This window comes from Typopeltis vanoorti, unplaced genomic scaffold (genome assembly GCF_054136105.1).
Source record: "Typopeltis vanoorti isolate ZY-2024b unplaced genomic scaffold, IOZ_Tvanoo_1.0 HiC_scaffold_24, whole genome shotgun sequence".
NCBI classification, from domain to species: Eukaryota; Metazoa; Arthropoda; class Arachnida; order Uropygi; family Thelyphonidae; genus Typopeltis; species Typopeltis vanoorti.
The window spans coordinates 1,361,525-1,387,838 of NW_028328064.1; the positions used below are offsets into that span (position 1 = coordinate 1,361,525).

General features: G+C 36.4%; 1 protein-coding gene across 1 annotated transcript in view; it reads left to right on the top strand.

Annotated features, from left to right (window-relative positions):
- Nucleotides 1-7,408: 7,408 nt before the first annotated feature.
- The window catches only part of Dh31 (diuretic hormone class 2), an 83,610-nt gene continuing 64,704 nt past the window's right edge, over nt 7,409-26,314 (top strand). Inside the window, exon 1 of the mRNA XM_090415219.1 lies at nt 7,409-7,553. The gene's annotated coding sequence lies outside the window, so the exon portion shown is untranslated. The remainder of the gene's footprint in view (nt 7,554-26,314) is intronic.

A 26,314-nucleotide genomic window follows, 5' to 3' on the forward strand; every position in this document is an offset into this window, starting at 1 on the left:
ATTTTATTTATTTTAAAAGAAGAAAAATAAAGCAACACTGTTATTTTGTTTTTATTACATATACCCCGTTTTTTACAGATTATATGTGAGCATTATAAATTTTCACCTTCTAAAATAACTACGCAGAAATGTGAGATGCGGTGATTGATTCATTCAATCCAATGCCCTTGAAGGGTAATGGATGGCAATGCTGTAGCCAATGAAGTTCTAACTGAGGCTTGGATATTGCTGTTACCCTCCTGCCATGATCAGAGCTTTACTTTATTTACTTTATTATATATTATATAGCTCAATAACACCTTATCCATAAGCTGTCCTCTACAGACAACGGGGAAGAAGAAAGCATTGTTGCTTCACCCCTTTAAGCCAGTCCTTATAAGGACTGAGGCTCGGCCGATAGATCAGTCCTTATAAGAACTACACTGAGAATTGATTCTTTTCCTAGCAGGAAAATCCAACATACCCTTGGAGGGTAAAGGATGGCAATGCTGTAGCCAATGAAGTTCTAACTGAGGCTTGGCTATTGCTGTTACCCTCCTGCCATGATCAGAGCTTTAATAGCTCAATAACACCTTATCCCTACACTGTCCTCTACAGATAACGGGGAAGATGAAAAGCATTCTTGCTTCGCCCCTTTAAGCCAGTCCTTATAAGGACTACACTGAGTGGCAGTGATATGATGAGAGTTCGTTGATGACGGTTGTAGATTTTCTTCTCGGTAGAACGTGTTAATCAAATATGAGAAACTTTGATTTTGTAGGGTAGCAGCTAGATTAACTAGCAGAGACGTGATTAAAATGTTATTAAATTACGGATTATACTGTATTTAAGAACAGCAGCAAAGTTAAGTGGACTGTAATTGAAACGAGGACGATTCGTTAGGCCTAACAGCCGTTAGAATCGCCATTGTTAGCACATCTATTTCAGATCCATATATTTGCAGGAATTACTTGCGCTTATACGCAAATCATTAAAGATGAATGTGTTACATTTGCACGCCCACACAGATTCTCTGGATGAAGAGCCAGCGCTTATTCTTGTAAATAAACTTCAAAGAAAGTTTAAGCTCAAATGGCCATCAAACATGATAGATCCTGATATCATTATAGACTCTCTAGATAAAGGACTGGCATTCAGCTTCATAAAGAAACTCCTTAAGAAGTTGGAGCTTGAATGGCCCGGCTTCCTAAATTTTTACTCTTTACCCGAGACTGATGAAGATCAAAATGAAGACGCTCCTCAAATAGAGGAAAAATTAAATCTCATAATCTCGGACTCTACTCATTCAGATCAAGGAGAGACGCACGCGCGCAAAAAACGCAAAACTCTCGCCTCGGAGTCAGCAAACGAAAATGGCCTGGATGCCCCCAACACAGATTCCTCTGCCTCCACCAATGAAAAAGTGCCTCCATTCATTCTTAGGGAAAAGCAGAGATGAACAGCCTTAAGAACAACTATGATCAACCTGCAGATAATTACTCCACTGAAAAGAACACAGAGAAGGGCATCAAAATTCACCCCACTACAGTGACTGACTATAGAAATTTAACCAAGGAGTTGGATGTAAGAGGTGTACAATACCATACCTTCACACTTACCTCGGAGAAAAATTTACAAGTGGTACTCCGAGGAGTATCTGAAGACATTGAAACAGCTGAAATAGCTGCTGACCTCAACATGCAAGATCTGCCTCCCATAAAGGTCAGCAGAATGTACAGATCAAAAAAGACCCCTATGCCTCTGGTATTGGTGGAAATACACAATATCTATAAAAATATTTATAACTTGAAAACAATCTGTGGGCTTAAGGTCTCACCGGAGCCACTTAGGAAGAGGGCCTCTTCTGAACAATGCCATAGATGCCAAAAATTTGGTCATGCCCAGAAGTTGTGCAAAGCTCAATACAGATGTTTAAAATGTGGTGACACCCACCCCACACATACTTGCTCCAAGCCCAAAATCACCCCGGCTAAGTGCGCTAATTGTGGTGGCCCCCACCCTGCAAATTACAGAGGGTGCATTTTCCACCCAAAAAACAAGCAAACTGAGTTAATTAGTCAATCTATCAGAAACGAGAGCCCCAGAAGCTCAAGTTCATCAGGCTCCAATTAGTTTGAACAAGATGACAGGTGTTCACCCACCATCAACGGAGCCCCCCCCAAGAAAATAAATCTTCAACACCAAACATGAACATATGCTAACGTGGCCCGTAAATATGTTACAGGATTTCAGTAACATAAATCCATCACTAAGCACTACAAAAAGTTTCTTGCAGCAAACACAGTCCATTTTATCTGCATTCTCCACTGCACAGGAAAAAATTCACCCCAGATTCTCTAATGATTATTGCATGGAATGCCAATGGCCTTAAAAGTAAAATACTAGAAGTGCAGGAATTCAATGACAGATATAATCCGAATATATTATTAATTAATGAAACTCACCTGAGACCTGCTGAAAATCCTAAATTCAAAGGATATCAACTTTACAGGAATGATAAGCTGGATTACAGAGGTGGTGGTACAGCCATCCTCATCAAAAATCACATCAACCATCATGCTGTAGCCATTCCTACAACCACTAATCTCGAAGTCACAGGTATCATTGTCATCACAAACTCTGTCGGAAACATAAAAATCTATGCTGCTTATAATCCACTATCAAAAACATTGCTGACCACAGATCTGGATGCTATCCTCGGCGTTAAACTACCGGTTATTATCGCCGGAGATTTAAACGCAAAACATCACGCCTGAAGCAGTAGGTCTATAAATAGGAATGGCCGCATCCACTTTAACTACACAAGCTCAAATTTTTCAGCTGTGGCTGGACCCTCACCACAACTGCCAACTCACCACAGTCCCGCTGGCTCATCCGACGTCTTGGATATAGTTGTCCTTCAGAATGTCAATCTGCAGTACACCCTGGAATCATTGAATGAATTATCATCAGACCACAATCCTATTCTGCTCCAACTGGGTTATCAGAGTGGACTTCCCCCTTCGCCTCACACCTTCATTCCCTGGGAAAAACTATTCAAAATGCTTCCAAACTACATTGATCCCCTCGCTTATATTAATTCCAAGGAAGAAAGTGATTCTGCAGTCAATACACTTACTGATCAAATCTACACAGCCATAGCATCCATCACTTCAAATTCAATTGCTTTCAAGCCTAAACGACTACCAGATGACATAATGAACTTAATTGGGGAAAAAAATAAAGCAAGAAAAAGATACCACAACACCAGAGCACCCCAAGACAAAAAATATCTTAACAAAATGAACAGTGCAGTGAGAGATGCACTTAAACTCCACAGAAACAAACCATGGGAAGGCAAATTAGTCTGCATATCACCTGGTGATCAAACCGTCTTTAGGTTCCTAAGAGACATCAAAAACAAAAACAAATCTCTTCCTCCTCTCAAATCTGACCTGAACGTTGTTTATACAGATGCAGAAATAGCCGAAACTATAGCTAAACATTTAGAAAAACAGTGTAGCCCTTCATACAATAATCTAAATTTCAATCATATTTACAAAGTCCACTGCCAAGTCAGACCCGTGTTAAAACGGCCTGATACCTGTACCAGCCAAATCACACCTACTTCCCAAGCTGAAATTTATGACATTATAAAGAACGTAAAGAATAAAAAAGCTCCAGGGCCTGACGGCATATCCAACAAAGTTATTAAACTGCTACCCGGATAGGCCATCGTATATCTTACAACAATTATAAATGCTATGTTCAGGTTTAAGTTGCCTCTGCATGGAAGTTGGCAGACATAGTTCCTATATACAAGCCTGGAAAGGATCCTCAGCAGTCTCAAAGTTATCGTCCCATAAGTCTGATTTCTAATTTGGGAAAAATAGCAGAAAAAGCTATCCTTTCCGGAATTCAACTTTCAGTAAAAAATTAAACATCCTTCCTTCAGAACAGTTTGGTTTTCGCCAGTTTCACAGCACCACCCAACAAATTCATAGACTAATCGAATTCATTACTACAAGTTACAATTGGCACCGATACACCGGAGCAGTTTTTCTTGACTTAGAAAAGGCATTCGACAAATTATGGCAATTTGGACTACTATACAAGTTGATTTTAGCTGGCATTCCATTAGATCTAGTTCAAATTATAAAGTCATTTCTTAGTGACAGACGAATGCAAGTCAAATTAAATGATATATTATCTACCCAGCAACGAATTTTGGCAGGAGTGCCTCAAGGGTCCCTACTGGCAACGATACTTTTTCACGATTTACATGGCGGACATTCCACAAAATCCAATGTCATCCATCGTTGCCCTATACGCAGACGACACAGCTATACTAACCAGATCTATTAAACCGCACCTTGTCACCAAGAAACGGCAAGAAAGCCTGCAGAGATTAGAGCACCGATTCTCGGAATGGAGATTGCAAGTAAACCCTCAGAAGAGTATCGCCATGCTCTTCACTAAAAACTCAATATGACATCTTCATATTTAGGAAGATGTCATATCTCCCAAATATGACATCTTCCTATTTAATATCAAGATTCCCTGGAAAGCTGAAGACAAATATCTGGGTGTACTGCTGGACAGAAAACTAACCTTTAGTCCACATATAAAAGCCTCATGTACAATAGCATCAAGAGTCATTGCAGAAGAGCTTTACCCTATTATCAATAGGAATAGCAAGCTGGATACCAAAATAAAACTGCTCCTTCATCAGTTGATGATTCGACCCATTATTACTTATGCGTCCGCAGCCTGGAGCCACACCTCAAGTACAAATATCCTCAAACTACAGAGAGTGCAAAACAAATGTCTCCGCATGATCTTAAACGCATCATGGTATATCAGAGATGTCCAACTCCACTGGGATACAAATATCACCTACATCTACTCTTTCCTGCAGTCTTTAGCAGTAAAGTTCTTCTCAGCATCCTCTTCACATCCAAATGAATTAGTGCAACAAAGCCAATTATGATGAAACAGACTTCTCAAAATATAGGAGACCCAAGGCCATCCTACTTCCAAATGAAGATCTTTAAATCGCACCCACTCAGGCAGAGCACTTAGTTCATAAACGTTTCCTCATACAGCAACCTTATCAGATAGCAGGGATTATAAAAGCATTTTGCTTCACCCTTATAGTCAGCAACGTCTTGCGTCTTGCGACTATGCTGAGTACAATTTTGGTGTACAAAAAAACCAGAGGTCAATGCTGTACCTAATGAAGTTTTAGCTGAGGGTCGGTTATTGCCGTTAACCCGCCATTACCAGAGCTTATAGCTCAATAACACCATACATTTTCTTCTGAAGATAACGGGGAATAGGAAAAGCATTCTTGCTTCACCCATCTCGCCAAAAAACGACTACTACAGATTTCTCCAAATTGTGTAATATATAATATAACATATAATATAATATATTTTCATAAATGGTACTGGCATACGTAATAGTACTAACGCACTATATTTTCTTAAAATGATTGTAGGAAACAAATGTTTCCTTAATTTTAATCCAAGTAATCACTGATCTTACTTATGTTATTACTAGTGTCATTAGGATCAAGATTCCGGCTGCTCTAACTATTTCAGGCTAAATGTTATCAATTCCTCAAAATTTTAATTCGCAGAGATACCGAAAGAACTTACACCGTTGGAAGCATCATCTTTAATAAATGGAAGAACAACAGAAAGCATCATTATCATACTGAAAATGATGTTGGAAGGATTAAAGGTTAGAAATAGAGGCATTCATAACAACTTTTTAACTTAATGTGAGTTAGCCAGTCTTATAAGTGGCGCTGATCGTTTTTTTTTCTCCTTTGCAAATTGCAACTGGCAACACAATTAAGCTTAATGTCATCCACATAAACCTAAACAATACATTTATGTTACAATGAAAGGCAGATTAATGTGTACACTTTTATTACATTCAAAAACGCCATGCCGCTAAGTTAAAATCTTAAAAACTTCAGCTTCTCCTACGATCATATAGCAATGCATTAGTTTTCTACTTAACTCAATGGTTTCAGTTTCCTGATCGATTACAACATGGCTAGAGATAGTAGCAATGATGCCCCTGATAACAGGATCGGTAACCAATCAGATTCTAGCACTTGCTAAAATGGACAGCACCTTAATTTTTCTAGCAAGGTCCTTGTCCTTAATATCCTTCACTTTAAACCTTATTAAATTCAACAATTTTAAAAAATAAATACTTAAGGTCATAATATCATACCATATTTTCGTTATAATTTATCTATAATCAATGTATGTCATTTATGATTGTGGAGTTATTTTAATATTTAATCATAAAAATATACGTTATGCAATAATAATGATAATGCACTTACAAAATATAAATTAAGCTATTTCAATTCATTAGCAGTTATTAAAATACATTCTTCAGAAATTAATTATTTTATGTAATTACTTCATACACCATGTTTGTTTTCTAATACATAAATTATGAAAAAATGTTACTTACTGATATGTGTGTGGTTATGTCTTTGTCGACTTGGCATTTTTTTGCGGTATAAATTTTTTTATCTACTCATGCTCCTTTTATCTATACTCACGGTCCTTTTAGATCACTCACAGTTTTTAAAGAGATAACCACCGCAGTTTACCTCAATTTATTTATATTCATATTTACGTGTGAGAATATTATTTTTTCAGTCATTAAATAGTTTTCTCAATTTAAGATGACCAATTTAAAATAAAGTTTTAAATGCGGAGATTAGTAATTATGCCTCTTAATATCTCAAATCAATAATTATCGTGATGACGCCCGCCAAGCTTTTTGTGTTCGTATTTCTTTCTGAAATGTGAAACAAATAATTTTATTCTTATTATTCATTCTTTGATAATGCCTTATTCACTGAAAATATTATTGCTGCGTAAATGAGTATATTCAAGATACTTTCCCAAACTTTCTAGAATATTTAATACATATTTTAAGGAAATATAAGTCCACAGGAAGCGAGGAGACGAATTACGAAAACCAAATCTACCGTAAATAACTGAACCTAAAGCTATACGGTTCTCTTAGTTATATATTTCTCCACTAATGTATTTTTCTCCATCAAGGCAACTAACTTCTCACATTTCTAGGCGACCTCCACTAGGTTTACGACTGAAAAAATAAGACATATGCCGCCTCCGTAGTGTTTACGACTTTCCTAATGTCGATAATCCTTTAGAAAAACTCACTATGATTTCGTAGCATCGTAACTATCACCTACTTTGTTCTCGATGCTTAGTTCTCCTCTCTTGGATGCGAATGATCAAGGATCATAGGCAGCAGAGCATTGGCGTTGTTATGACGTCATTCCCGCTTCTCCTCAAATAGTAGCACGACATATAAAACGCATCCTTTCGCTTGTTGAAGACCGAGCAGGTAACTTGATCAACGAAGACAAATCGAGGAAAATCCCCCCTCAAGCAGCTAGCGTTATCTGAATAGAGATTTTCTGTCTTTCTCTTTTCTCTCTCTCACTGAGATTCTTTCTGTTTCTGCAGTCGCTGACTAGCGTATCGTTTACTTCCATATCAGAGTGTCAGGTGAGTAAAATGTCATATTTTCTTGTTCGGTTTTTCGCACTGAAATTGTCGGTTTTAGATACTCAGGTATAAGATTTATCTCGAAATACTTTGAGGTGTTGTTTAAGTTGAAATGTTTACTTAACGGACTCTTACAATGTTTCCAACATTGTATTCAATGGTTTGGAACAATCTACATGCAATTTTACTAAAACGTAAGCAAGTGTTGGTTAACCTGTTAATATACGAGAGCTACTTGATAACTGTTGTTTTGGTAGACAACTTCTTTATCATGTTTACTTACTGAAAACTCGTCAAGGTCACTTAGTGTACGATTCAAAATTTAAATCAGTGAAAGTAGTGATCAAAAGAGTAGCTAAATAATATTACTTCTGTATACGCTTGGTATACGTTCAATGTTACATTGAACGTAAAGGTTTCTTTTAAAATGCTTAAATATATGTAAATACAAAGTTTGCTTGTTTCATAAAAGTATAATGGGGCGAAAATAGCGCGTGACTGATCATTTTCCTTTTTTTTTTTTTTTTGTTACTTCCACTCGCAAAAGGTTATAAATCTATAACAGATTGTAACTTAGTAAACCAACGGTACGTATTTGGACGAAGAATCTTTTTTATTATTATTTTTTGCATTTATTTTGCTTGGTCCAGAGGCACTGATCTAGACTCCCCCCTCCCAAACCGAGCGATGAAATTCATCTACCACCTACCAAAGACAATCGCATACGGCCATTCTTACAAAGGGATTCGAACCCACAACTTGTTGGTTAGAGAACGGATACGCTAACTGCTAACCGCTAAATAATATTACAGCTTACAGATACAGATATTTGTTTGAAAGCATTGAATTTAACACAAATGTGCCATTCTGTACTCTATATAATTTGAAATACACTAAATAATAAAATGGTGTCTATAATTAACTAAATAATATTCTTTAATATTTGGTATTTCGATATCCAGTATTAATATTTTGTATTATTATAGTTAATTCAAATATTTTAATTTTATAGTATAGTATACCGAAACAGAAATGAAATATGCACAAATAGAAATTTCAGTTAAAAAAATTCTTTCCAGAAGTAATTATTGTTTAATGATATGCTGCTCAGTTGTATTTCTTATATAAAATTATACAGTACGCAACGTTTCATTTTAGGTGTTGCATAAAAATTAAAATGATTTGCAGCAATGTCATTCTAATTAAATTCTGTATTTTATCCATAACATCATCGGTCCGAGAAAGCTAGCAAAATGCATCAAGACGTTATTTATTAATAAAATGTTCTTATTAAAAAATATCTATAGGTAAATCTAGATTCATTTTTATTACTATCGTGTTAATCAAAATACATGTCTCAAAAGGCTGTTTGAATGTAAATTTAGTATTTTCAATATATTCAAAATATGAATATACACCAATTAATAATAATAATAACTGGGAGGTGTTGATTACGTGGATCGACCGTGAGATGCAATGATTAATACCCTTGGAGGGTAATGGATGGCAATGCTGTAGCCAATGAAGTTCTAACTGAGGCTCGGCTATTGCTGTTATACCCTCCTGCCATGATCATAGCTTTAATAGCTCAATACACTTTATCCCTACACTGTCCTCTACAGATAACGGGGCAGATGAAAAGCATTATTGCTTCGCTCCTTTAAGTCAGTCCTTATAAGGACTATAATAATATTTGGGGAATATATCTTTAAGATCAAGAAGAGTCCTTTTTAGAACTTCCAGGGTAACGAATGGCAATGCTGTAGCCAATGAAATTTTAACTGAGGCTCGGCTATTGCCGTTACCCAACCACGACTAGAGCTTTTAGCTCAATAACACTCCATCCACACAGATTTTCTTCATTCAGATGACGGGATGAAGAGTCAAGGACTCAGTGTCAATCTCCCAGTCCTTTTAAGGACGTCAGGACGCTTCAGCACTCCGAAGGAAAGAATGAAATGCTAAAAAGTCCTTTTTAGGACTTCCAAGGTAACGAATGGCAATGCTGTATCCAATGAAGTTTTAACTGAGGCTTGGCTATTGCCGTTACCCAGTCATGACTAGAGCTTTTAGCTCAATAACACTCCATCCACACAGATTTTCTTCATTCAGATGACGCAATAAAGAGTCAAGGACTCAGTCCATCTCCCAGTTCTTTTAAGAATTTTTAAGAATAATATTTGGGCATAGAGGAAGGGTAATGAATGGCAATGCAATAGCCAATTAAGTTTTAACTGAGGCTCGGCTATTGCTGTTACTCTCCGGCCATGATCACAGCTTTATATAGCTCAATAACACCTTATCCCTACACTGTCCTCTACAGATAACGGGGAATATGATAAGCATTCTTGCTTTGTCCCTTTAAGCCAGTCCTTTTATAGCGGGAAATAAGAAAAGCATCTCTTACTTTGTCCCTTTAAGCTAGTCGTTTTAAGGACTTTAATAATATTTGTACAATTGCTTAATTAATAATATTTGTTCCCAGTGTGGTGGCCGGGATAAGAATAGTCCGAACGTAATCCATGCACGTCGTACGGGTCGACTAAAATAGATGCTGAGTTTCGAGAATTTTGCTCTCTCAGGTTTCTTCGGGAATTTTGCTCCTGGTGAGGGTGGGGGCCTGATTTCGGGGAGGGGGAGTTTCCTGGGAGAGCATTTTGAGTTTCTGGGGAGGGTGTTCTCCGGCGTGGCCCGTGAGGGAGGGCCTCGTCGGTGGACGCTTTTCCCAGGAATACGAGCGGTTCTGCTCGGTGGTGGTGGTGGGTGCGGGGGCCGTCACTGAGTGGAGCCAACGCTGAATTGGATGGTCTTTTGGTCACTATGGAGTGCTGTAGGGATCGTCCTAATTTTTAGAGACGGCATTACGTATATTTAAGTCTGGATAAGAATAGCTCCACTGCAGCCCATGCATGTCGTACGAGGCGACTAAAATGTGTACCCAGGGAGGATAATGGATGACAATGCTGTAGCCAATGAAGTTCTAACTGAGGCTCGGCTATTGCTGTTACCCTCCTGCCATGATCAGAGCTCATACATCAATAACACCCTATCTTTACATTGTCCTCTTCAGATAAATAACGGGGAATATGAAAAGCATTCTTGCTTTGCCCATCTAGCAAAAAAAATTGTATAATATAATATTTGTGGAAGGAGAATATACAATTGCTTAATAATATTTGTGGAAGGGGAATATACCCAATGTAACAGATGCAATGCTGTAGCCAATGAAGTTTTAATTAAGGCTCCGTTATTGCCGTTACCCAGCCATGACTAGAGCTTTTAGCTCAATAACACCCCATCCACACATTTTCTTTAATCAGGTGAAGGGATAAATAGTCAAAGACTCGGTCCATCTCCGGAAAAAAAATGAAAATAAAATAATAATATTATTATTTGTTTATTAAATTCATAAAATCAAATTTTAAAAAAATTAATTTCAAGATAATTCGTCGAGTAAATTGTACGCATAAGTAAATGTTTGTAATACGAAATATGAAACACTGAAGAGGCTAACCACATATATAGGGTAAGCCAAATTCTCGGTTTTCATTATATATTCTCATAAGTATAAAACTAGTTAGTACGAAATGAATTGGGTTCAACAACAGTATCAACAAAGCCTCCATAGCTCAACCGATATACACGAGTCCTTTGGTTGAAAAGACGCGGGGTTCAAATCCCAATCTTTTCCCAGATACTCGAGTTTTACGTCCCTCATGACAGACACTTGAACACACATACCTACAGACACGGAAAAGCAACTGCGAGGTGGAGATACTGCACGTTATGGATCTCAGGCGGCGATCAATAATAGTCAACCTCTTAGATGGAGATGACACTTGACAAGACTGGACTAGCTTCAGCAGTACTTTTGTAGAAAACATTAAGTATTATAATAATTAATAAATCCAGATTTTTGTTACTCCCACTCACGAAAGGTGGTGGAATTTATATTATATATTCTGGAAATCCTTCTCTGGAGACCAAACATGGAACTTTTTCGATGAAATTCACCTATTAAAGACTATCACAAACATCCTTGCCTACGGTTGGATTTGTTGGGTGGAGACCGACCGCGTACGCTATACGCTCGGCCAATCAGGTCAGTAAAAGTTAGTAACTCAATTATTCATGTTGACTATTGTTAGTGAGAAGGATGTATAAAATTATTAAATCATGTAAAACAAGAACTTAAATATAATAAAACCAAAGTAAAAGTGATTTATAGTTTGAAAATGACAATTCATCCATTTAACTATATAACCATAGTTCATTATTTATGGCAGGTAATAAGAGAAACGGGACATTTAAACTGAAAACCGTTACGTGTTCAGCAAATACGACAGTGGATTGTAGCAACTAAAGCTGAAACTGCAATTGAATAAACATAATTTAGAGTAAACCACGTTAATATGAATAACACCATAATTAGAAGTAATTATTACCCTTCTTTTGTAATTTGTTCTAAAAATTATTTGGTCATCTCCTTTCTTAGTTGACGTTATGAATGAATATATTGACTGAAATGCATCAAGAAAGACAAATGTTACAAATTCTATTTCTTCTCCTCTCTCTCTCTCTCTCTCTCTCTCTCTCTCTCTCTCTCTCTCACTCTCTCTCTCTCTCTCTCTGAATCAGTTTTGACTGCATAAGTATTGATCCAATGCATCTTAGAAGTGTGCTGCAAACATTTGGTATTTAATAAACTGTACGTCAGTTTTAGAACTTATGAAAAGATGTTGTTAGAGGTTATGAAAAGATGTTGTTAGAATTTATGAAAAGATGTTGACAGAACTTAAAAATTGCTGGTTGATTCAGTTAGGAGCAGAAGTTCAAGAACGATTCCTAGTTTGTCTAACGCGAGCAGGTCCTGATGTCTAATTATTTAGCTGTGCACTAAGCTTATAGAATACCTTTTGTACTCTTGACTACTTATGAATGACAGAGAGTTATTTTTTTTCAACTACCTTATTAAGACAGGATAGAGTGAAAACCTTTCTCTCGTGCAGTATTACAACTGGTGAGGCTTAAAAAATTTTGTTTTCCTGTTAAAGACATATATCTAGCACGTACACAAGAAAACACCGTTTTCACAGCGTTATATCAAAAGAATTCATTAGAAAATTTAAGAATAATGAAATAACGAAGAAGAAACATAAATAAGCATGAATTTTTTTGTTTGGTCAGAAAAAAAAAAAACTTTATTTTTTATTTTTAAGATTGTGAGAAACTGATTTATTATTATTCCTGATCTCCACATTTCGATCTTAAACTCTCCGTACGCACCCAACTATATAATTTGTCTGTCCGTACGCATATAACGATACTATGAATATCTTATAATTTTACATAGAATTAGATTTTCCGAAGCAAAAAAAAAAGATAAATACAATAAATATTACAATAAAATAAATAAAAAATAAATAAAAAAACAGGTTGCTTTCATTTTAAGTCATTCCGGGCCTTGAATTGTTGAACGTGTGAGCGTTGAATAACAGTGCGAAAATGTGATTGATAGTAGCTGAATTTAGAGTAAAGCGAAGAAGGTCAAGAAAAATTATTGTGAATTCCAATATTTTCTTCTTAAGCGCATCACAGTATCTACGTAGGATCTCAGATCCATTCCATTTTACTAGATGTGTGGTGGATTTGTCGATGTTAGGACGAAAAGAGTTTTTAGAACATGAAAGAGCCGAGGCCTTGGATCTACCATAAGTGATATCCCTTACATGCTCTTTCATACGAAGTTGTATAGATTTTTTTTTCGTTTGTCCTAATAAAGGACATTGCAATCACACCAAATGCGTCCAGTAAAATTCAAATACTGCTGGATTTAAGCAGCGGTGTTTGAGTTTTAGTGGACAAGGCAAGAAACGCAGTTTGGTTAGGTGTGAATGAGGTTCGGATTTTAATTTTTTTAAAACGAATTTTTGATAATTTGGTAGAAATACCACCTGGAATTTTAATCTCATCACTAGAATGAGATTTCTCCGAAGTAAAAGGATGATTCAGTTGAAGATGTATTAGCCAATCTCTTACGATGATGGCAGAAATTTTCTTCTTATAATTCAGATTTTTTATTCCCTGAATTATATAAACCGACCTGGTAGTATATAGTGTAGACGGTGGTGGAGGAACAGAAAGGATCCACAGTGTCGCTCAAAGTCAGAATCTGAATTTCGATGTTGAAACTATAGGGATTTTGAGAGTTAAGCTCTGGCGTAGCTGAGCAACGAATATGAAATCGTAAGCCTAAAGCCTATACTGTCTACAGTACAACCAAATCATCAACCACAGTACAATATAACTTGACAAAACATTTTCGTAACGTCTGCGAACAGAGAGAATTATTTTTATTTATTTGTTTTTTTTATTTGAAACGAATTTTTTCGAAAAGCTAACTTTAAAAAAAAGGTGATGAATATTTTTCTATCTCACAGATATGAAAATTTATTAGAAACAGATGCGATAAAGGTTTCAATGAAAACAAAACTCTGCATGGACTGATTTCCCCTTGGAGTAACTAGAAATTTCTTGTAAGAAAAGAACTTAAATTATATGTAATTAAATAATTGACAACCGCAAACTAAAAGAAGTAAGTTGTCTAGAAATTAGAAATTAGTAACTAGAAATTTCTTGTAAGAAAAGAGCTTAAATTATATGTAATTAAATAATTGACAACCGCAAACTAAAAGAAGTAAGTTGTCGCTAGAATGCGCTTTTAGCATTCGCATTTAATCATATCCAACGACAATGTGTAAGTTATGTTGCAGCAACATTTTCCTTCCAGTTTTTACAGCACAGCAACAGAATCTTAGTTCTTAAAATACGTACTGCTAGATATTCTTAAAGATGTCTCGAATGATTATCTACAACACAGATATATTGAGTGGGAAATTTAAATAAGCAAGAAATGTCAAATCGACTTAATTCTGTTCTGTTTTTAAATAAATCTTAAAATGTACATTTTAGTCTGCTACGGAATTTAAGATTATTATACTAATTAGGCTATAAAATCAAATTATTTAAATCCTTGATTTAAATAATGGGAATTTGATCTTAATAATGGCATCTTTTGATTGAAATAACTAGGTTTAAACCAGTCTTGAACGTTAGGGATCTTTATACCGTTGTGAAATGAAAAGAAATTAGCGAGTTTTATATGGAAGAACAGGAATTTGAGTCTGAAAACGACTTTCCCTTTTCTCCCTGCAAGATTAGACAAATTTTCCAGAAATCACGTTCATCGATAGGCGTAATACATTATGGAGATAGGATTAACCTATTAACAGCACTAAATTTATAAGAATCCAAGTTACTAGCAGCAACAGGCCACCTTGCTTAATAGGTAAAAAAGAATGATGAAACGGATAGAGCTTGTAAGTATAACGTAATCTTAAAAGCAACGTAAATAAATCTCAGGATGCTTCTTGAAATTATTTCTAAAAATGGTTGTTTCTTTTTCAAACAACTTCTTAATTAATTAATTCTGAATTAGATGTTTATCAGTAAGTGAAAGAATCTGTCGAGATTTACAAAGAACCAGTAAGAAGGAATATCAGATCAGCAAACTCTAGTACAGTGGTCCCCAACCTTTTTTGTTTCCTAGAGCACATTCTAAAATACCGATAGGGCGACGGGCACCATCTATTTTTTCATGCAAATATTTTGAATTCGTTTGTTAAATGAATACATACAAAGTTTACATTATAATCAAATGTTTTATTACTTAAAAGTTTACATTATATAATATATATATATATATATATATAAGTTAGTGTGATCTTTGGCATTGCATTTCATTGGCCAGTGCTTCATAATTAGGAGAATATGATGATATTCCAGTTCTTAAACTGGAATGAACAACTTCGAATGCGCGTCTACTTTACATTGTATGCGTTTAATACTCGTCATGTATCATTAACGCATGCGTCATATAGCATGCCATGAATTGTTGCGTGATTATTAACTATACGATACACGGTTGAACAGCGTCGAGCACACATAAATTGGTACGGGCGCCATGGTGCCCGCGGGCATAGGGTTGGGAACTCCTACTCTAGTAGATAGCTTGAGTTTTCCTGTTGCCTAACATCGAAAAATCTCTTATAAAGATTCATCTGATTTATGTGTATGTGTGTGTATATATATATATATATATATATATATATATATATATATATATATATATATATAAAATTTATGAGCAGTTTGCTCGGCCTGAAAGGGCATGGGGATTATGCATCACTAAAGGAGGCTAATGTAGCTTTTGGTCTCCTATATTTGAATATGTCCGTTGGATCGTATTCTGCAGCTTGCTGAACCAAATCGTTGGGATGTGTGGACGTCTTTAGGAAAAACTTCGATGCTAAGGATTTCAAAAAAGAGAAAATATAGGGAATATTTGTGTCTCTGTGGAGTTGATTGTTTCTAACATACCACGGGGCGTTCAGAATCATTCTCAAACCACTTGTTCTGCACTCGCTGTATCTTGATAATGTTAGTATTAGAGGTGTGGCTCCAGGCCGGAGAGGCATAGGTGATAATAGGACGAGTTGTCATCAGGTATAGTTGCAATTTGATTCTGTTGTTGAGCTTGCTATTTCTATTAATTAGCGGATAGATCTGAGCTATGGCTTTAGATGCGTTTGTGCACGCAGACGTAGTGTGCTGATTGAAAGATAGCTTTTTGTCGAGAATCACACCCAGGTAATTTGCTTCTGTCTGCCAGGGAATTTTAGTATTGAATAGTAACACATCTCCTACAGGAGACATTGGCCTTTTGAGAAAAGAACGGCTGAGCTTTTCTGGGGGTTGACTTCCAATCTCCACTTAGAGAACCAACCCTCCGGCTTTAGAATGTTTTCTTGAAGCTTTCTGGTAATGAAATGGGGTTTGAGAGATCTGGTTAGTATTGCTGTATCGTCTGCATACAGGGCCAAAATGGAAGTCATCGGAATGTGTGGGATGTCTGACATGTATATAGAGAACAGCAATGGAGCCAGTAGAGATCCCTGCTGCACTCCAGCAAAGATGTGGCGCTGGGAGGATGTAGAACCGTTGATTTTTACTTGCATTGATCTATTTTGAAGATATGAAGGGATTATGTGAACCATTTTTAGTGAGGTACCGGCTGAGATACGTTTGTGCAGGAGTCCAAAATGCCAGATTTTGTCAAATGCTTCGGATAAGTCTAGGAAAACAGCGCCTGTGCACTGGTGCCAGTTGTAGCAGGTGGTGATGTATTCCACAATTCTGTGGATTTGCTGGGTAGTACTATGGTGTTGCCTGAAACCAAACTGTTCTTTAGGGAGGATGTTTAGGTCATTTACTGAGGTTTGGAGTCGTGAGAGGATGACCTTTTCTGCAACCTTACCCAGATTTGAGATAAGACTGATTGGACGATAATTTTGCGGTAGGTGTGGGTCTTTGCCTGGCTTATGTATAGGAATTACGTCAGCCAGTTTCCAGGTGGAAGGAAAATAGTGAAATCTTAAAATTGCATTTATTATACTGGTCAGGTGCACTACTGCTTTTTGGGGCAGAAGTTTAATCACCCGATTAGTAATGCCGTCTTGCCCAGGAGCTTTTTTGTTCTTTAATTTTTTAATAATGTCATATAACTCAGCAGGTGATGTTGGTGCAATATGGTCAGTGCTGGAGATAGGAAGTTTGAGTGAGTGTCTGACCTTGCTGTGAACCTTATATATGTGGTCAAAGTCAAGGTTTCCATACGAAGGCCTGCATTGCTCCTCTAAGTTGTGTGCTATAACTTCTGCTTTGTCTACATCTGTGTGAGCAAGGCCCTGGTTAGAGAATATTGGGGGAAGGGATCTGTCTTTGTTTTTGATATTTTTCAGTAGTCTCCAGATGGAGTGATCAATAGGTGAAATGGAGGATAACTTTTCATCCCATTCTTGGTCTCTATGGGCTCTGAGTGCATCTCTTACTTCCTCATTTAATCTGTTTAGATGTATTTTATCTTGTGGTGCACATGTGTTACGGTATCTTTTCCTAGCTCTGTTTTTGTCTCTGATCAAGTTCATGATGTCTTCAGGCAAACGATCTGGCTTGCGGGCAGATTTGTAGGAGGAAGCTACCTTTATAGCAGAATTAATTTATTGTGTGATATTTGTAACTGCAGTTTCTACTTCTTTATTTATGCGTATGTGAGGAACAGGTCCAATATAATCCTTCAGTGCTGCTGATAGTCTTTCCCATGCAATGTAGGAGTGAGAAGGAGGACATAGGTATTCTTGATTTCCCAGATGTAGTAGAATTGGATTGTGATCGGATGATAGTTCATCCATAGATATGATGCTGAATTGAAGTTTATTATCCTGAAGGATAGCTATATCCAGGATGTCAGCAGTGCTGAACGTACTGAGATGAGTTGGTTCGGTGGGGCCTGCCACAACAGCGTTGCTTGATGCTAAGTAATTGTAAAGGATGCAACCATTCTTGTTTGTGGTTGTACAATTCCACGCAGGATGCTTGGAATTCAGATCCCCGGCAATAATGGTGGGCTCTCTGGTGCATAAGATGGCATTTAGATCAGAGTGAAGTAGAGATTTTTGGGGAGGGTTGTAAGCTGAGTAGATTTTCAGTTTGCCAGTGGAGCTGGTGACTACTTCCACTCCTGTGATCTCAAGGTTAGTCGTTGAAGGAATGCTCACAGAGAGGTGCTTAATGTAGTTTTTTATAAAGATGGCAGTGCCGCCGCCTCTGTAGAGTAGTCCACGCAACTATCTGAAGAGATGCTGGAATGAGTTTGTTACTATTCATTTATGAGAGCTGTGAGGATGACCTGTGATTCACGAAGAAATCTTTTAGTGGAGGTTTCAGTAGGGTTTGATAGGCTGAAATATTGTAGCATGTTTGCTAGTGAGGCCGTAATAACAGCTGTTAGGTTTTTAGGTGCTGTTGGTTGGTTGATTTTGTTCTGGATTTGGTCTAGCTGTACGGGTCACATCAGCATAGCTTCTTGTTTCCTTTCGGGTGTCTCTGTTATTGGAGGTCTCCGACTGAGGCCGCTGAGTCTCCGGTTTTGATGTCTGGGTCTCTGGTGTTCTTGTGATGGAGGAGGGCTGATTGATTGCCTCCATCCGTCTGTTCTTTGGGTGCTGAGTACATCCTTTGTAGTTCGCGGGATGAGGGCCACTGCAGTTGGCACATTTGGCCGAGGTAGTCCTCGGCTTTGTGCAGGTATTGGTTAGGTGGCTGTCTCCACATTTTAAACATCTATATTCCGCTCTGCATAGATTCTGGGCATGGCCAAACTTCTGGCACCTGTGGCACTGCCCAGAAGATGATCTTTTACGGAGTGGTTCCGGTGTGACGATGAGACCACAGACTGTTTTTAAGTTGTAAATATCCTTGTATATTTTATGAATCTCAACAAGGACCAATGGCATGGGAGTCTTGTCAGCTTTGTACATTCTGCTCACTTTGGCTGGGGGCAGATCCTGAGAATTTAGTCAGCAGCTATTTCTGCTGTGTCAATGTCTTCACAGACACCACGAAGGACTACTTTTAAGTTTTTTTCGGAGCTCAGCGCAAAGGTATGATACTGGATGCCTCTGTCGTCCAGTTCTTTGGACAGCCTTCTATAGTCTTTGTTGTTTTAAGGATACTTGCGACATAAGACTGAATGATATAATCACGTAATCACAAGAAAGATATTTATTTAACCAAATATTTCGGTCTGGAAATAGCAGACCATCGTCGGTGGTATTACAAGAACAGTTTAAAAAATATACAAGCTAGAATACTAACAATAGATCGTTGAAATTAGAACATGCCGCGTGATGTTATATCACTAAGTATGAAACGAAATATTTTGAAGTAGAAACATGATTGAATTTGCTATTAAAAAAAAAAAAAAAAAAAAAAAAAAAAAAAAAAAATTAATGAGTAATCTTGATTAGGCTTTCCCAGATTTTTGATATAGATATGCAGTCATTACGATTCAGGTTGGGATGATGGAGCAAGGCCTCCACGCTTTCCTTGAACAAACGTTCGAACCTATAACGGGATCTATGTAAGAGGCGCGTTTTGGACCAAAGGATGCTGTGGTCAGTTTCAATCCCGTGTTGAGCCAAACCAGACTTTTCAGGTTTATTGTGAAGAATGGATGATTGATGTTCTTGGATTCTTTTTTCAAGAGAACGTCCAGTCTGTCCAAAGTAAGAGAGATCACAGTTGCAAGGAATTTGATAAACTCCAGGAAGAGATAAAGTTGAGCGTTTGTCTTTAGGAGAAGGAAAATGAGAAGACAATTTGTTAATAGGAGAATACGTAGCTATTAAATCATATTTCTTCAAAATTCTTGCGATAGGTTCTGAAATACCGGAGATATAAGGAATAGGTACTCGACGTATTGAATCTTTGTTGTTTTGTGGAGGATTATAAGATGTAAGAAGACGTTGAATACTTTTTTCAGAAAAGCCATTGAGTTTCATGTGTTGCTGGATAGTAGAAAGTTCTTTCTGTAGATAATCAAAAGTAGAACAATTAGTTTTGGCTCTTTTGATGAGACATTTTATAATTCCTGTTTTTTGACATGGATGATGGGCTGATTCTTTCAGAATATAACGACCTGTGAATGTTGGTTTCCTGTATACTGTAGTTGTAAGAATATTTGAAGATGATCGGATGAGGAGAACGTCTAAAAAAGATAACTGGTTGTTTTCTTCTAATTCCATAGTAAACTTTATGCGATGATGTAAGGAATTAATACTGTTTAAAAAGGAAGATAAAGTGTTTTTACTGTGAGGCCAAATAGCAATATGTCATCTATATATCTTACCCAAAAAGATGGTAGAGGGAAACTAGATGTGAAGAGGACTTTTTCTAAATGTTCTAAATAAAAGTTGGCTAAAGCTGGAGAAAGAGGACTTCCCATGGCTGTTCCTTCTACTTGGCTATCAAGGAGAGAATTTAATTTCTTTAGTTGTCTGTTGGTTGGATTATAATCAATTTCTTGATATGTGGAGCGATCTCGAAGCAAAAGAGAAAGTTTTCTTCTGTAATTTACTGAGTCCATAACTACTGTTGCTTTTCCCTTGTCAACATCTTAACCGTAAATATGAGGCTCTTTCGTCTAAACAATCCAAGCCATTCATAACTCCAGATAATTGGATTGTAAATATATCCGGACGTCCTTTGACTAAAAGCGAAACCCTCATCCTTTCAAAAGGACATGATTTTTCTATTGTTCCAAATAAAATACCATATCTAGATTTCCTAGTTAACATTGAAAGGAATCTTAATCATCTAACCAGCGATAATGCTAATGCTCTTCGCCTAGAAGTCGCTTCTTCTCTACTTAAGGCTAAACTTCCTCCTTCTAACATATCTCCTTCTGAAATGAAATCTTTACAGTCCTTGAGAAAAAATAATCACCTCATTATCACTAAAGCTGACAAGGGAAAAGCAACAGTAGTTATGGACTCAGTAAATTACAGAAGAAAACTTTCTCTTTTGCTTCGAGATCGCTCCACATATCAAGAAATTGATTATAATCCAACCAACAGACAACTAAAGAAATTAAATTCTCTCCTTGATGAAGTCATCAGTTTGGATAAAGACACAATTGAAAGACTTAAAACTCATTTTGCAAGACCTCCTAGATTTTATGGCCTTCCAAAAATCCATAAGATTGACTATCCTCTTCGTCCAATAGTAGATTGCATTGATTCTCCTACTTACCGTATAGCTAAATATCTAGCTAAATTACTGAAATCTTACATTGGCAACTCGAGTTCTTTTTTAAAAAACTCCTCAGATTTCTTAGAAAAATTAAAAGATGTCTCATTACAACCTACAGATCTTATGGTTAGTTTTGATATAGAATCTTTATACACCAATGTACCTCTTAAGGAAACTTTAAAACTACTTGCTGACATCTTTCCTCAAGATATTATAAAACTATTCGATTTCGTTATACATTCTGGTTATTTCATATGTCAAAACAAATTTTATAGCCAAGTAGAAGGAACAGCCATGGGAAGTCCTCTTTCTCCAGCTTTAGCCAACTTTTATTTAGAACATTTACAAAAAGTCCTCTTCACATCTAGTTTCCCTCTACCATCTTTTTGGGTAAGATATATAGATGACATATTTGCTATTTGGCCTCACAGTAAAAACACTTTATCTTCCTTTTTAAACAGTATTAATTCCTTACATCATCGCATAAAGTTTACTATGGAATTAGAAGAAAACAACCAGTTATCTTTTTTAGACGTTCTCCTCATCCGATCATCTTCAAATATTCTTACAACTACAGTATACAGGAAACCAACATTCACAGGTCGTTATATTCTGAAAGAATCAGCCCATCATCCATGTCAAAAAACAGGAATTATAAAATGTCTCATCAAAAGAGCCAAAACTAATTGTTCTACTTTTGATTATCTACAGAAAGAACTTTCTACTATCCAGCAACACATGAAACTCAATGGCTTTTCTGAAAAAAGTATTCAACGTCTTCTTACATCTTATAATCCTCCACAAAACAACAAAGATTCAATACGTCGAGTACCTATTCCTTATATCTCCGGTATTTCAGAACCTATCGCAAGAATTTTGAAGAAATATGATTTAATAGCTACGTATTCTCCTATTAACAAATTGTCTTCTCATTTTCCTTCTCCTAAAGACAAACGCTCAACTTTATCTCTTCCTGGAGTTTATCAAATTCCTTGCAACTGTGATCTCTCTTACTTTGGACAGACTGGACGTTCTCTTGAAAAAAGAATCCAAGAACATCAATCATCCATTCTTCACAATAAACCTGAAAAGTCTGGTTTGGCTCAACACGGGATTGAAACTGACCACAGCATCCTTTGGTCCAAAACGCGCCTCTTACATAGATCCCGTTATAGGTTCGAACGTTTGTTCAAGGAAAGCGTGGAGGCCTTGCTCCATCATCCCAACCTGAATCGTAATGACTGCATATCTATATCAAAAATCTGGGAAAGCCTAATCAAGATTACTCATTAATTTTTTTTTTTTTTTTTTTTTTTTTTTTTTTTTTTTTAATAGCAAATTCAATCATGTTTCTACTTCAAAATATTTCGTTTCATACTTAGTGATATAACATCACGCGGCATGTTCTAATTTCAACGATCTATTGTTAGTATTCTAGCTTGTATATTTTTTAAACTGTTCTTGTAATACCACCGACGATGGTCTGCTATTTCCAGACCGAAATATTTGGTTAAATAAATATCTTTCTTGTGATTACGTGATTATATCATTCTTCTATAGTCTGTCACTGTTGCTGGCTGGATTTAAGTTTTTTTCGGAGCCCAGCGCAAAGGTATGATACTGGATGCCTCTGTCGTCCAGTTCTTTGGACAGCCTTCTATAGTCTGTCACTGTTGCTGGCTGGATCTTTATGCCTTCATCCATTTTTGGCCTTAATGAAGCCAATATGCAAATTGGACATTGTGGATCTTAAAGCTGCCCACTTATGCTTTTCTCTAAGGATGATCGGAAGCATCTTTTCTTTGGGTTATATATATAATTTTTCCTTATAAGGACTGGCTAAAAGGGGCGAAGCAAGAATGCTTTTCATATTCCCCGTTATCTGTAGAGGACAGTGTAGGGATAAGGTGTTATTGAGCTATTAAAGCTCTGATCATGGCAGGAGGGAAACAGCAATAGCCGAGCCTCAGTTAGAACTTCACTGGCTACAGCATTGCCATCCATTACCCTCCAAGGGTATTGGATTGAGTGAATCAATCACCGCATCTCACGGTCGATTGATTCCCCATTTCTATATCCTATATATATATATATAATATAATTTTAGTAACACTAGTAACATTACTGGCTTAACGGGTGAAGCAAAAGCTTTTCATATTCCCGGCTATCTTAACAGAGACTGTGAGTGGAAAGAGTTTATGAGCTATATTGCTCGCCCTGATTGGGCTAGGAGATTAATCCTCAGTGAGGGGGTTTAGGATGGCTTTAGGTCTTTTGTGCTTAGAATAGTCCGTTGCATCATAGTCAGCGGCCAGTTTGATCAGTCTGTTAGGATGCACACTTGCCTTTGAAAAGAATTTGGTTGCTATAGTCCGCATGAAGGTGTAAATATAATTTTGTGATTTATAATTAAACTAAAAGATAAATTATATAATTAAAATGAAGGTGTTTTTGATATCAAAGATTATTTTAGGTTATATATTTCAAGTATAAACATAAATTAAATTAAAATACACTAAATAATTATATATAAAATATTTTGTTTATGTTTTAAATGATATTTTGTTTGTATTCCGTGTAAAAATCTCTAAGACTCACTTAATTTCAATGAAAAAAACAAATCGCCGTTGAGTGTTTTTTTTTCTCGAGTTATTATGAAATTCATTAATGCAAACGGCATATTATTTCACACTCTAACTTATTTACATATTAAAATATGGTTGGAAGAAACGAAGAACATGTTTTTAGTTTTATCACCGCTATTTACTGTGTGTTCTAAACTCAACAAAACGGTATTCAGTTTAGTCGATAATTTCGTAACAACCGGACTTGTCTCCATTCATACAAAAGCTCCACCATTTGGAGAATTCACAGATTAGCAGAATTCTGTCAGTAGTTTGTAAAATATAGTTTAATCTAAGAGGTAAACATTAAATTTGGCTCACAATAAATGGATCAGTCTTAATATTTATGCGTCATTAAAATTCAGGGTAGTTTTGATTATTCGCGAGGTGGATTTATTTTAGTTATGATATAAAGATTTTACTTGTAATTTTACTTGCAAAAATATTTTACTTGTAATATTCGCTTAAGTTATGTTTAGATGTCGTACATCTAAATCTGCAACTTCTGCAACATTTTTTTTTGAAACAAAACCACCGCTGAGAAGTTTGACGAGAATCAATAATATCAATGTGACAAATGACAGTCTCTTTGGTTTTCGCAGTAGGGTGTTTGTCATTACTGTCTTCATCTTGAAAGACATTATTTTCACTTTCAAACTTCTGAAGAATTTTTTTGCGATATTTTTCACAAACATAACATCGGTCATTATGTGGTTTCTTTTTTCTATAAATTAAGCACTTCAAACATCTCAACGAACGCAAATTACAGAAATTAAATTTTTATGATTATAATAAAATAACGTACAAATTACTAACGAATGACACAAATATGCGATTTTTTAAACTGTGATAAAAAATATTTTCCACATAATGCAAATTCCAAACATTAGTAATATAATGTAGTACAATACAAATAGAAAACAATGATACAAGATATGTAATTATGGTTTTAGGAATGGATTCTTTGCTGAAAAGAATGGTAGGATAGGGTAGCAGATGCCCTTTTCAAACAGAATTAATAAGACAATCGAAAGCATCTATATACATGGTCAAATTCGAACCCACAGATATTGGTTAGAGAATTGGTACGCTAATCACTCGGCCAACAGACTAGCCTTTCTTGACGTTCAAATCTAAATAAATAAAGTCAGGTCGACCGAATTTGGATGTGAAAATCCACATGTAGTCCACAGATAGCTTCCGCATTCATTATTATAAACGCTCTGATATGTCTACACCTCGACTACTGTGCTCCACGTTTTCGCCAGGTATTCTTGGATATTGGAAGGTAGTTTAAAAGGTCCAGATATGGATAACTAAGATCGTTTCGGTACTGTAGAATGTTCTGCATGAGACAGTTTTAAAATTTATGGGTTACAAAAATCACAGATAGACGGAAGAGGAGAGATAAACATATACAAGCTGCTAAAAAGTTTTTATAGAACAGAGGTATTGGAAACATTTGAGTATATGGCAGCTGGAGGAAAGAACAAGAAGTCATCATCGGAAGTTGAGTAAACTGCAACTAAAAAGTTGTCGTTTAGATTTTTTTTTGATAGAATGATGGTGAGTGAGTGTAATGGCTTCCTGAGATGGTTCTCAATATTTCTTTGATGAATCAGTTCAAGGAGTGCTATCAATAGTTGCTGTATGAATAATGGTTAGTTTTTGCCTAGTGTGGCGAGGATCAGAATAATGTTTGCGATGTCTCCCGCAATGAGTCTTTGGACTCCATTGTGATGATGTTACATTTTCTGTACCCACATTTTATTACTTCTAGATATATTTTTGACACATCTAATACTTTAGAGGTTTTATACCCTGCTATTTCCTTCCTTAGCGTTATTAACGAATTGAAAGATTTCGAGGGTCACATCATCGATTTCGTAAAGGGCAAGGGGTATTCATAAATTCATACAATCGTTTCGATGTCATTATTTCTTTCACCTTGCAGAAAGAAATAAAGGGTTATCCGTAAAAGGACCGTCTTAAAGGGACGAAGCAAGATGCTTTTCATATTCCCCGTTATCTATAGAGGATAGGGTAGAGATAAGGTGTTATTGAGCTATATAAATATAACATAATAAAAAATATATATTAAATAAAGCTCTGATCATGGCAGGAGGGTAACTGCAATAGCCGAGCCTCAGTTAAAACTTCATTGGCTACAGCATTGCCATCCATTACCCTCAAGGGTATTGTTGAACATTGTTGAACACCGCATCTCACGGTCGATTCTCCAACTTGATAAAAAGTTCTTAAAAGAACTGGGAGATGGACTGAGTCCTTGACTCTTTATCCCGTCATCTCAATGGATGGGATGTTATTGAGCTAAAAGCTCTAGTCATGGCTAGTTAACGTCAATAGCCGAAGCTCAGTTAAAACTTCATTGGCTACTGCATTGCCATTCGTTACCCTGGAAGTCCT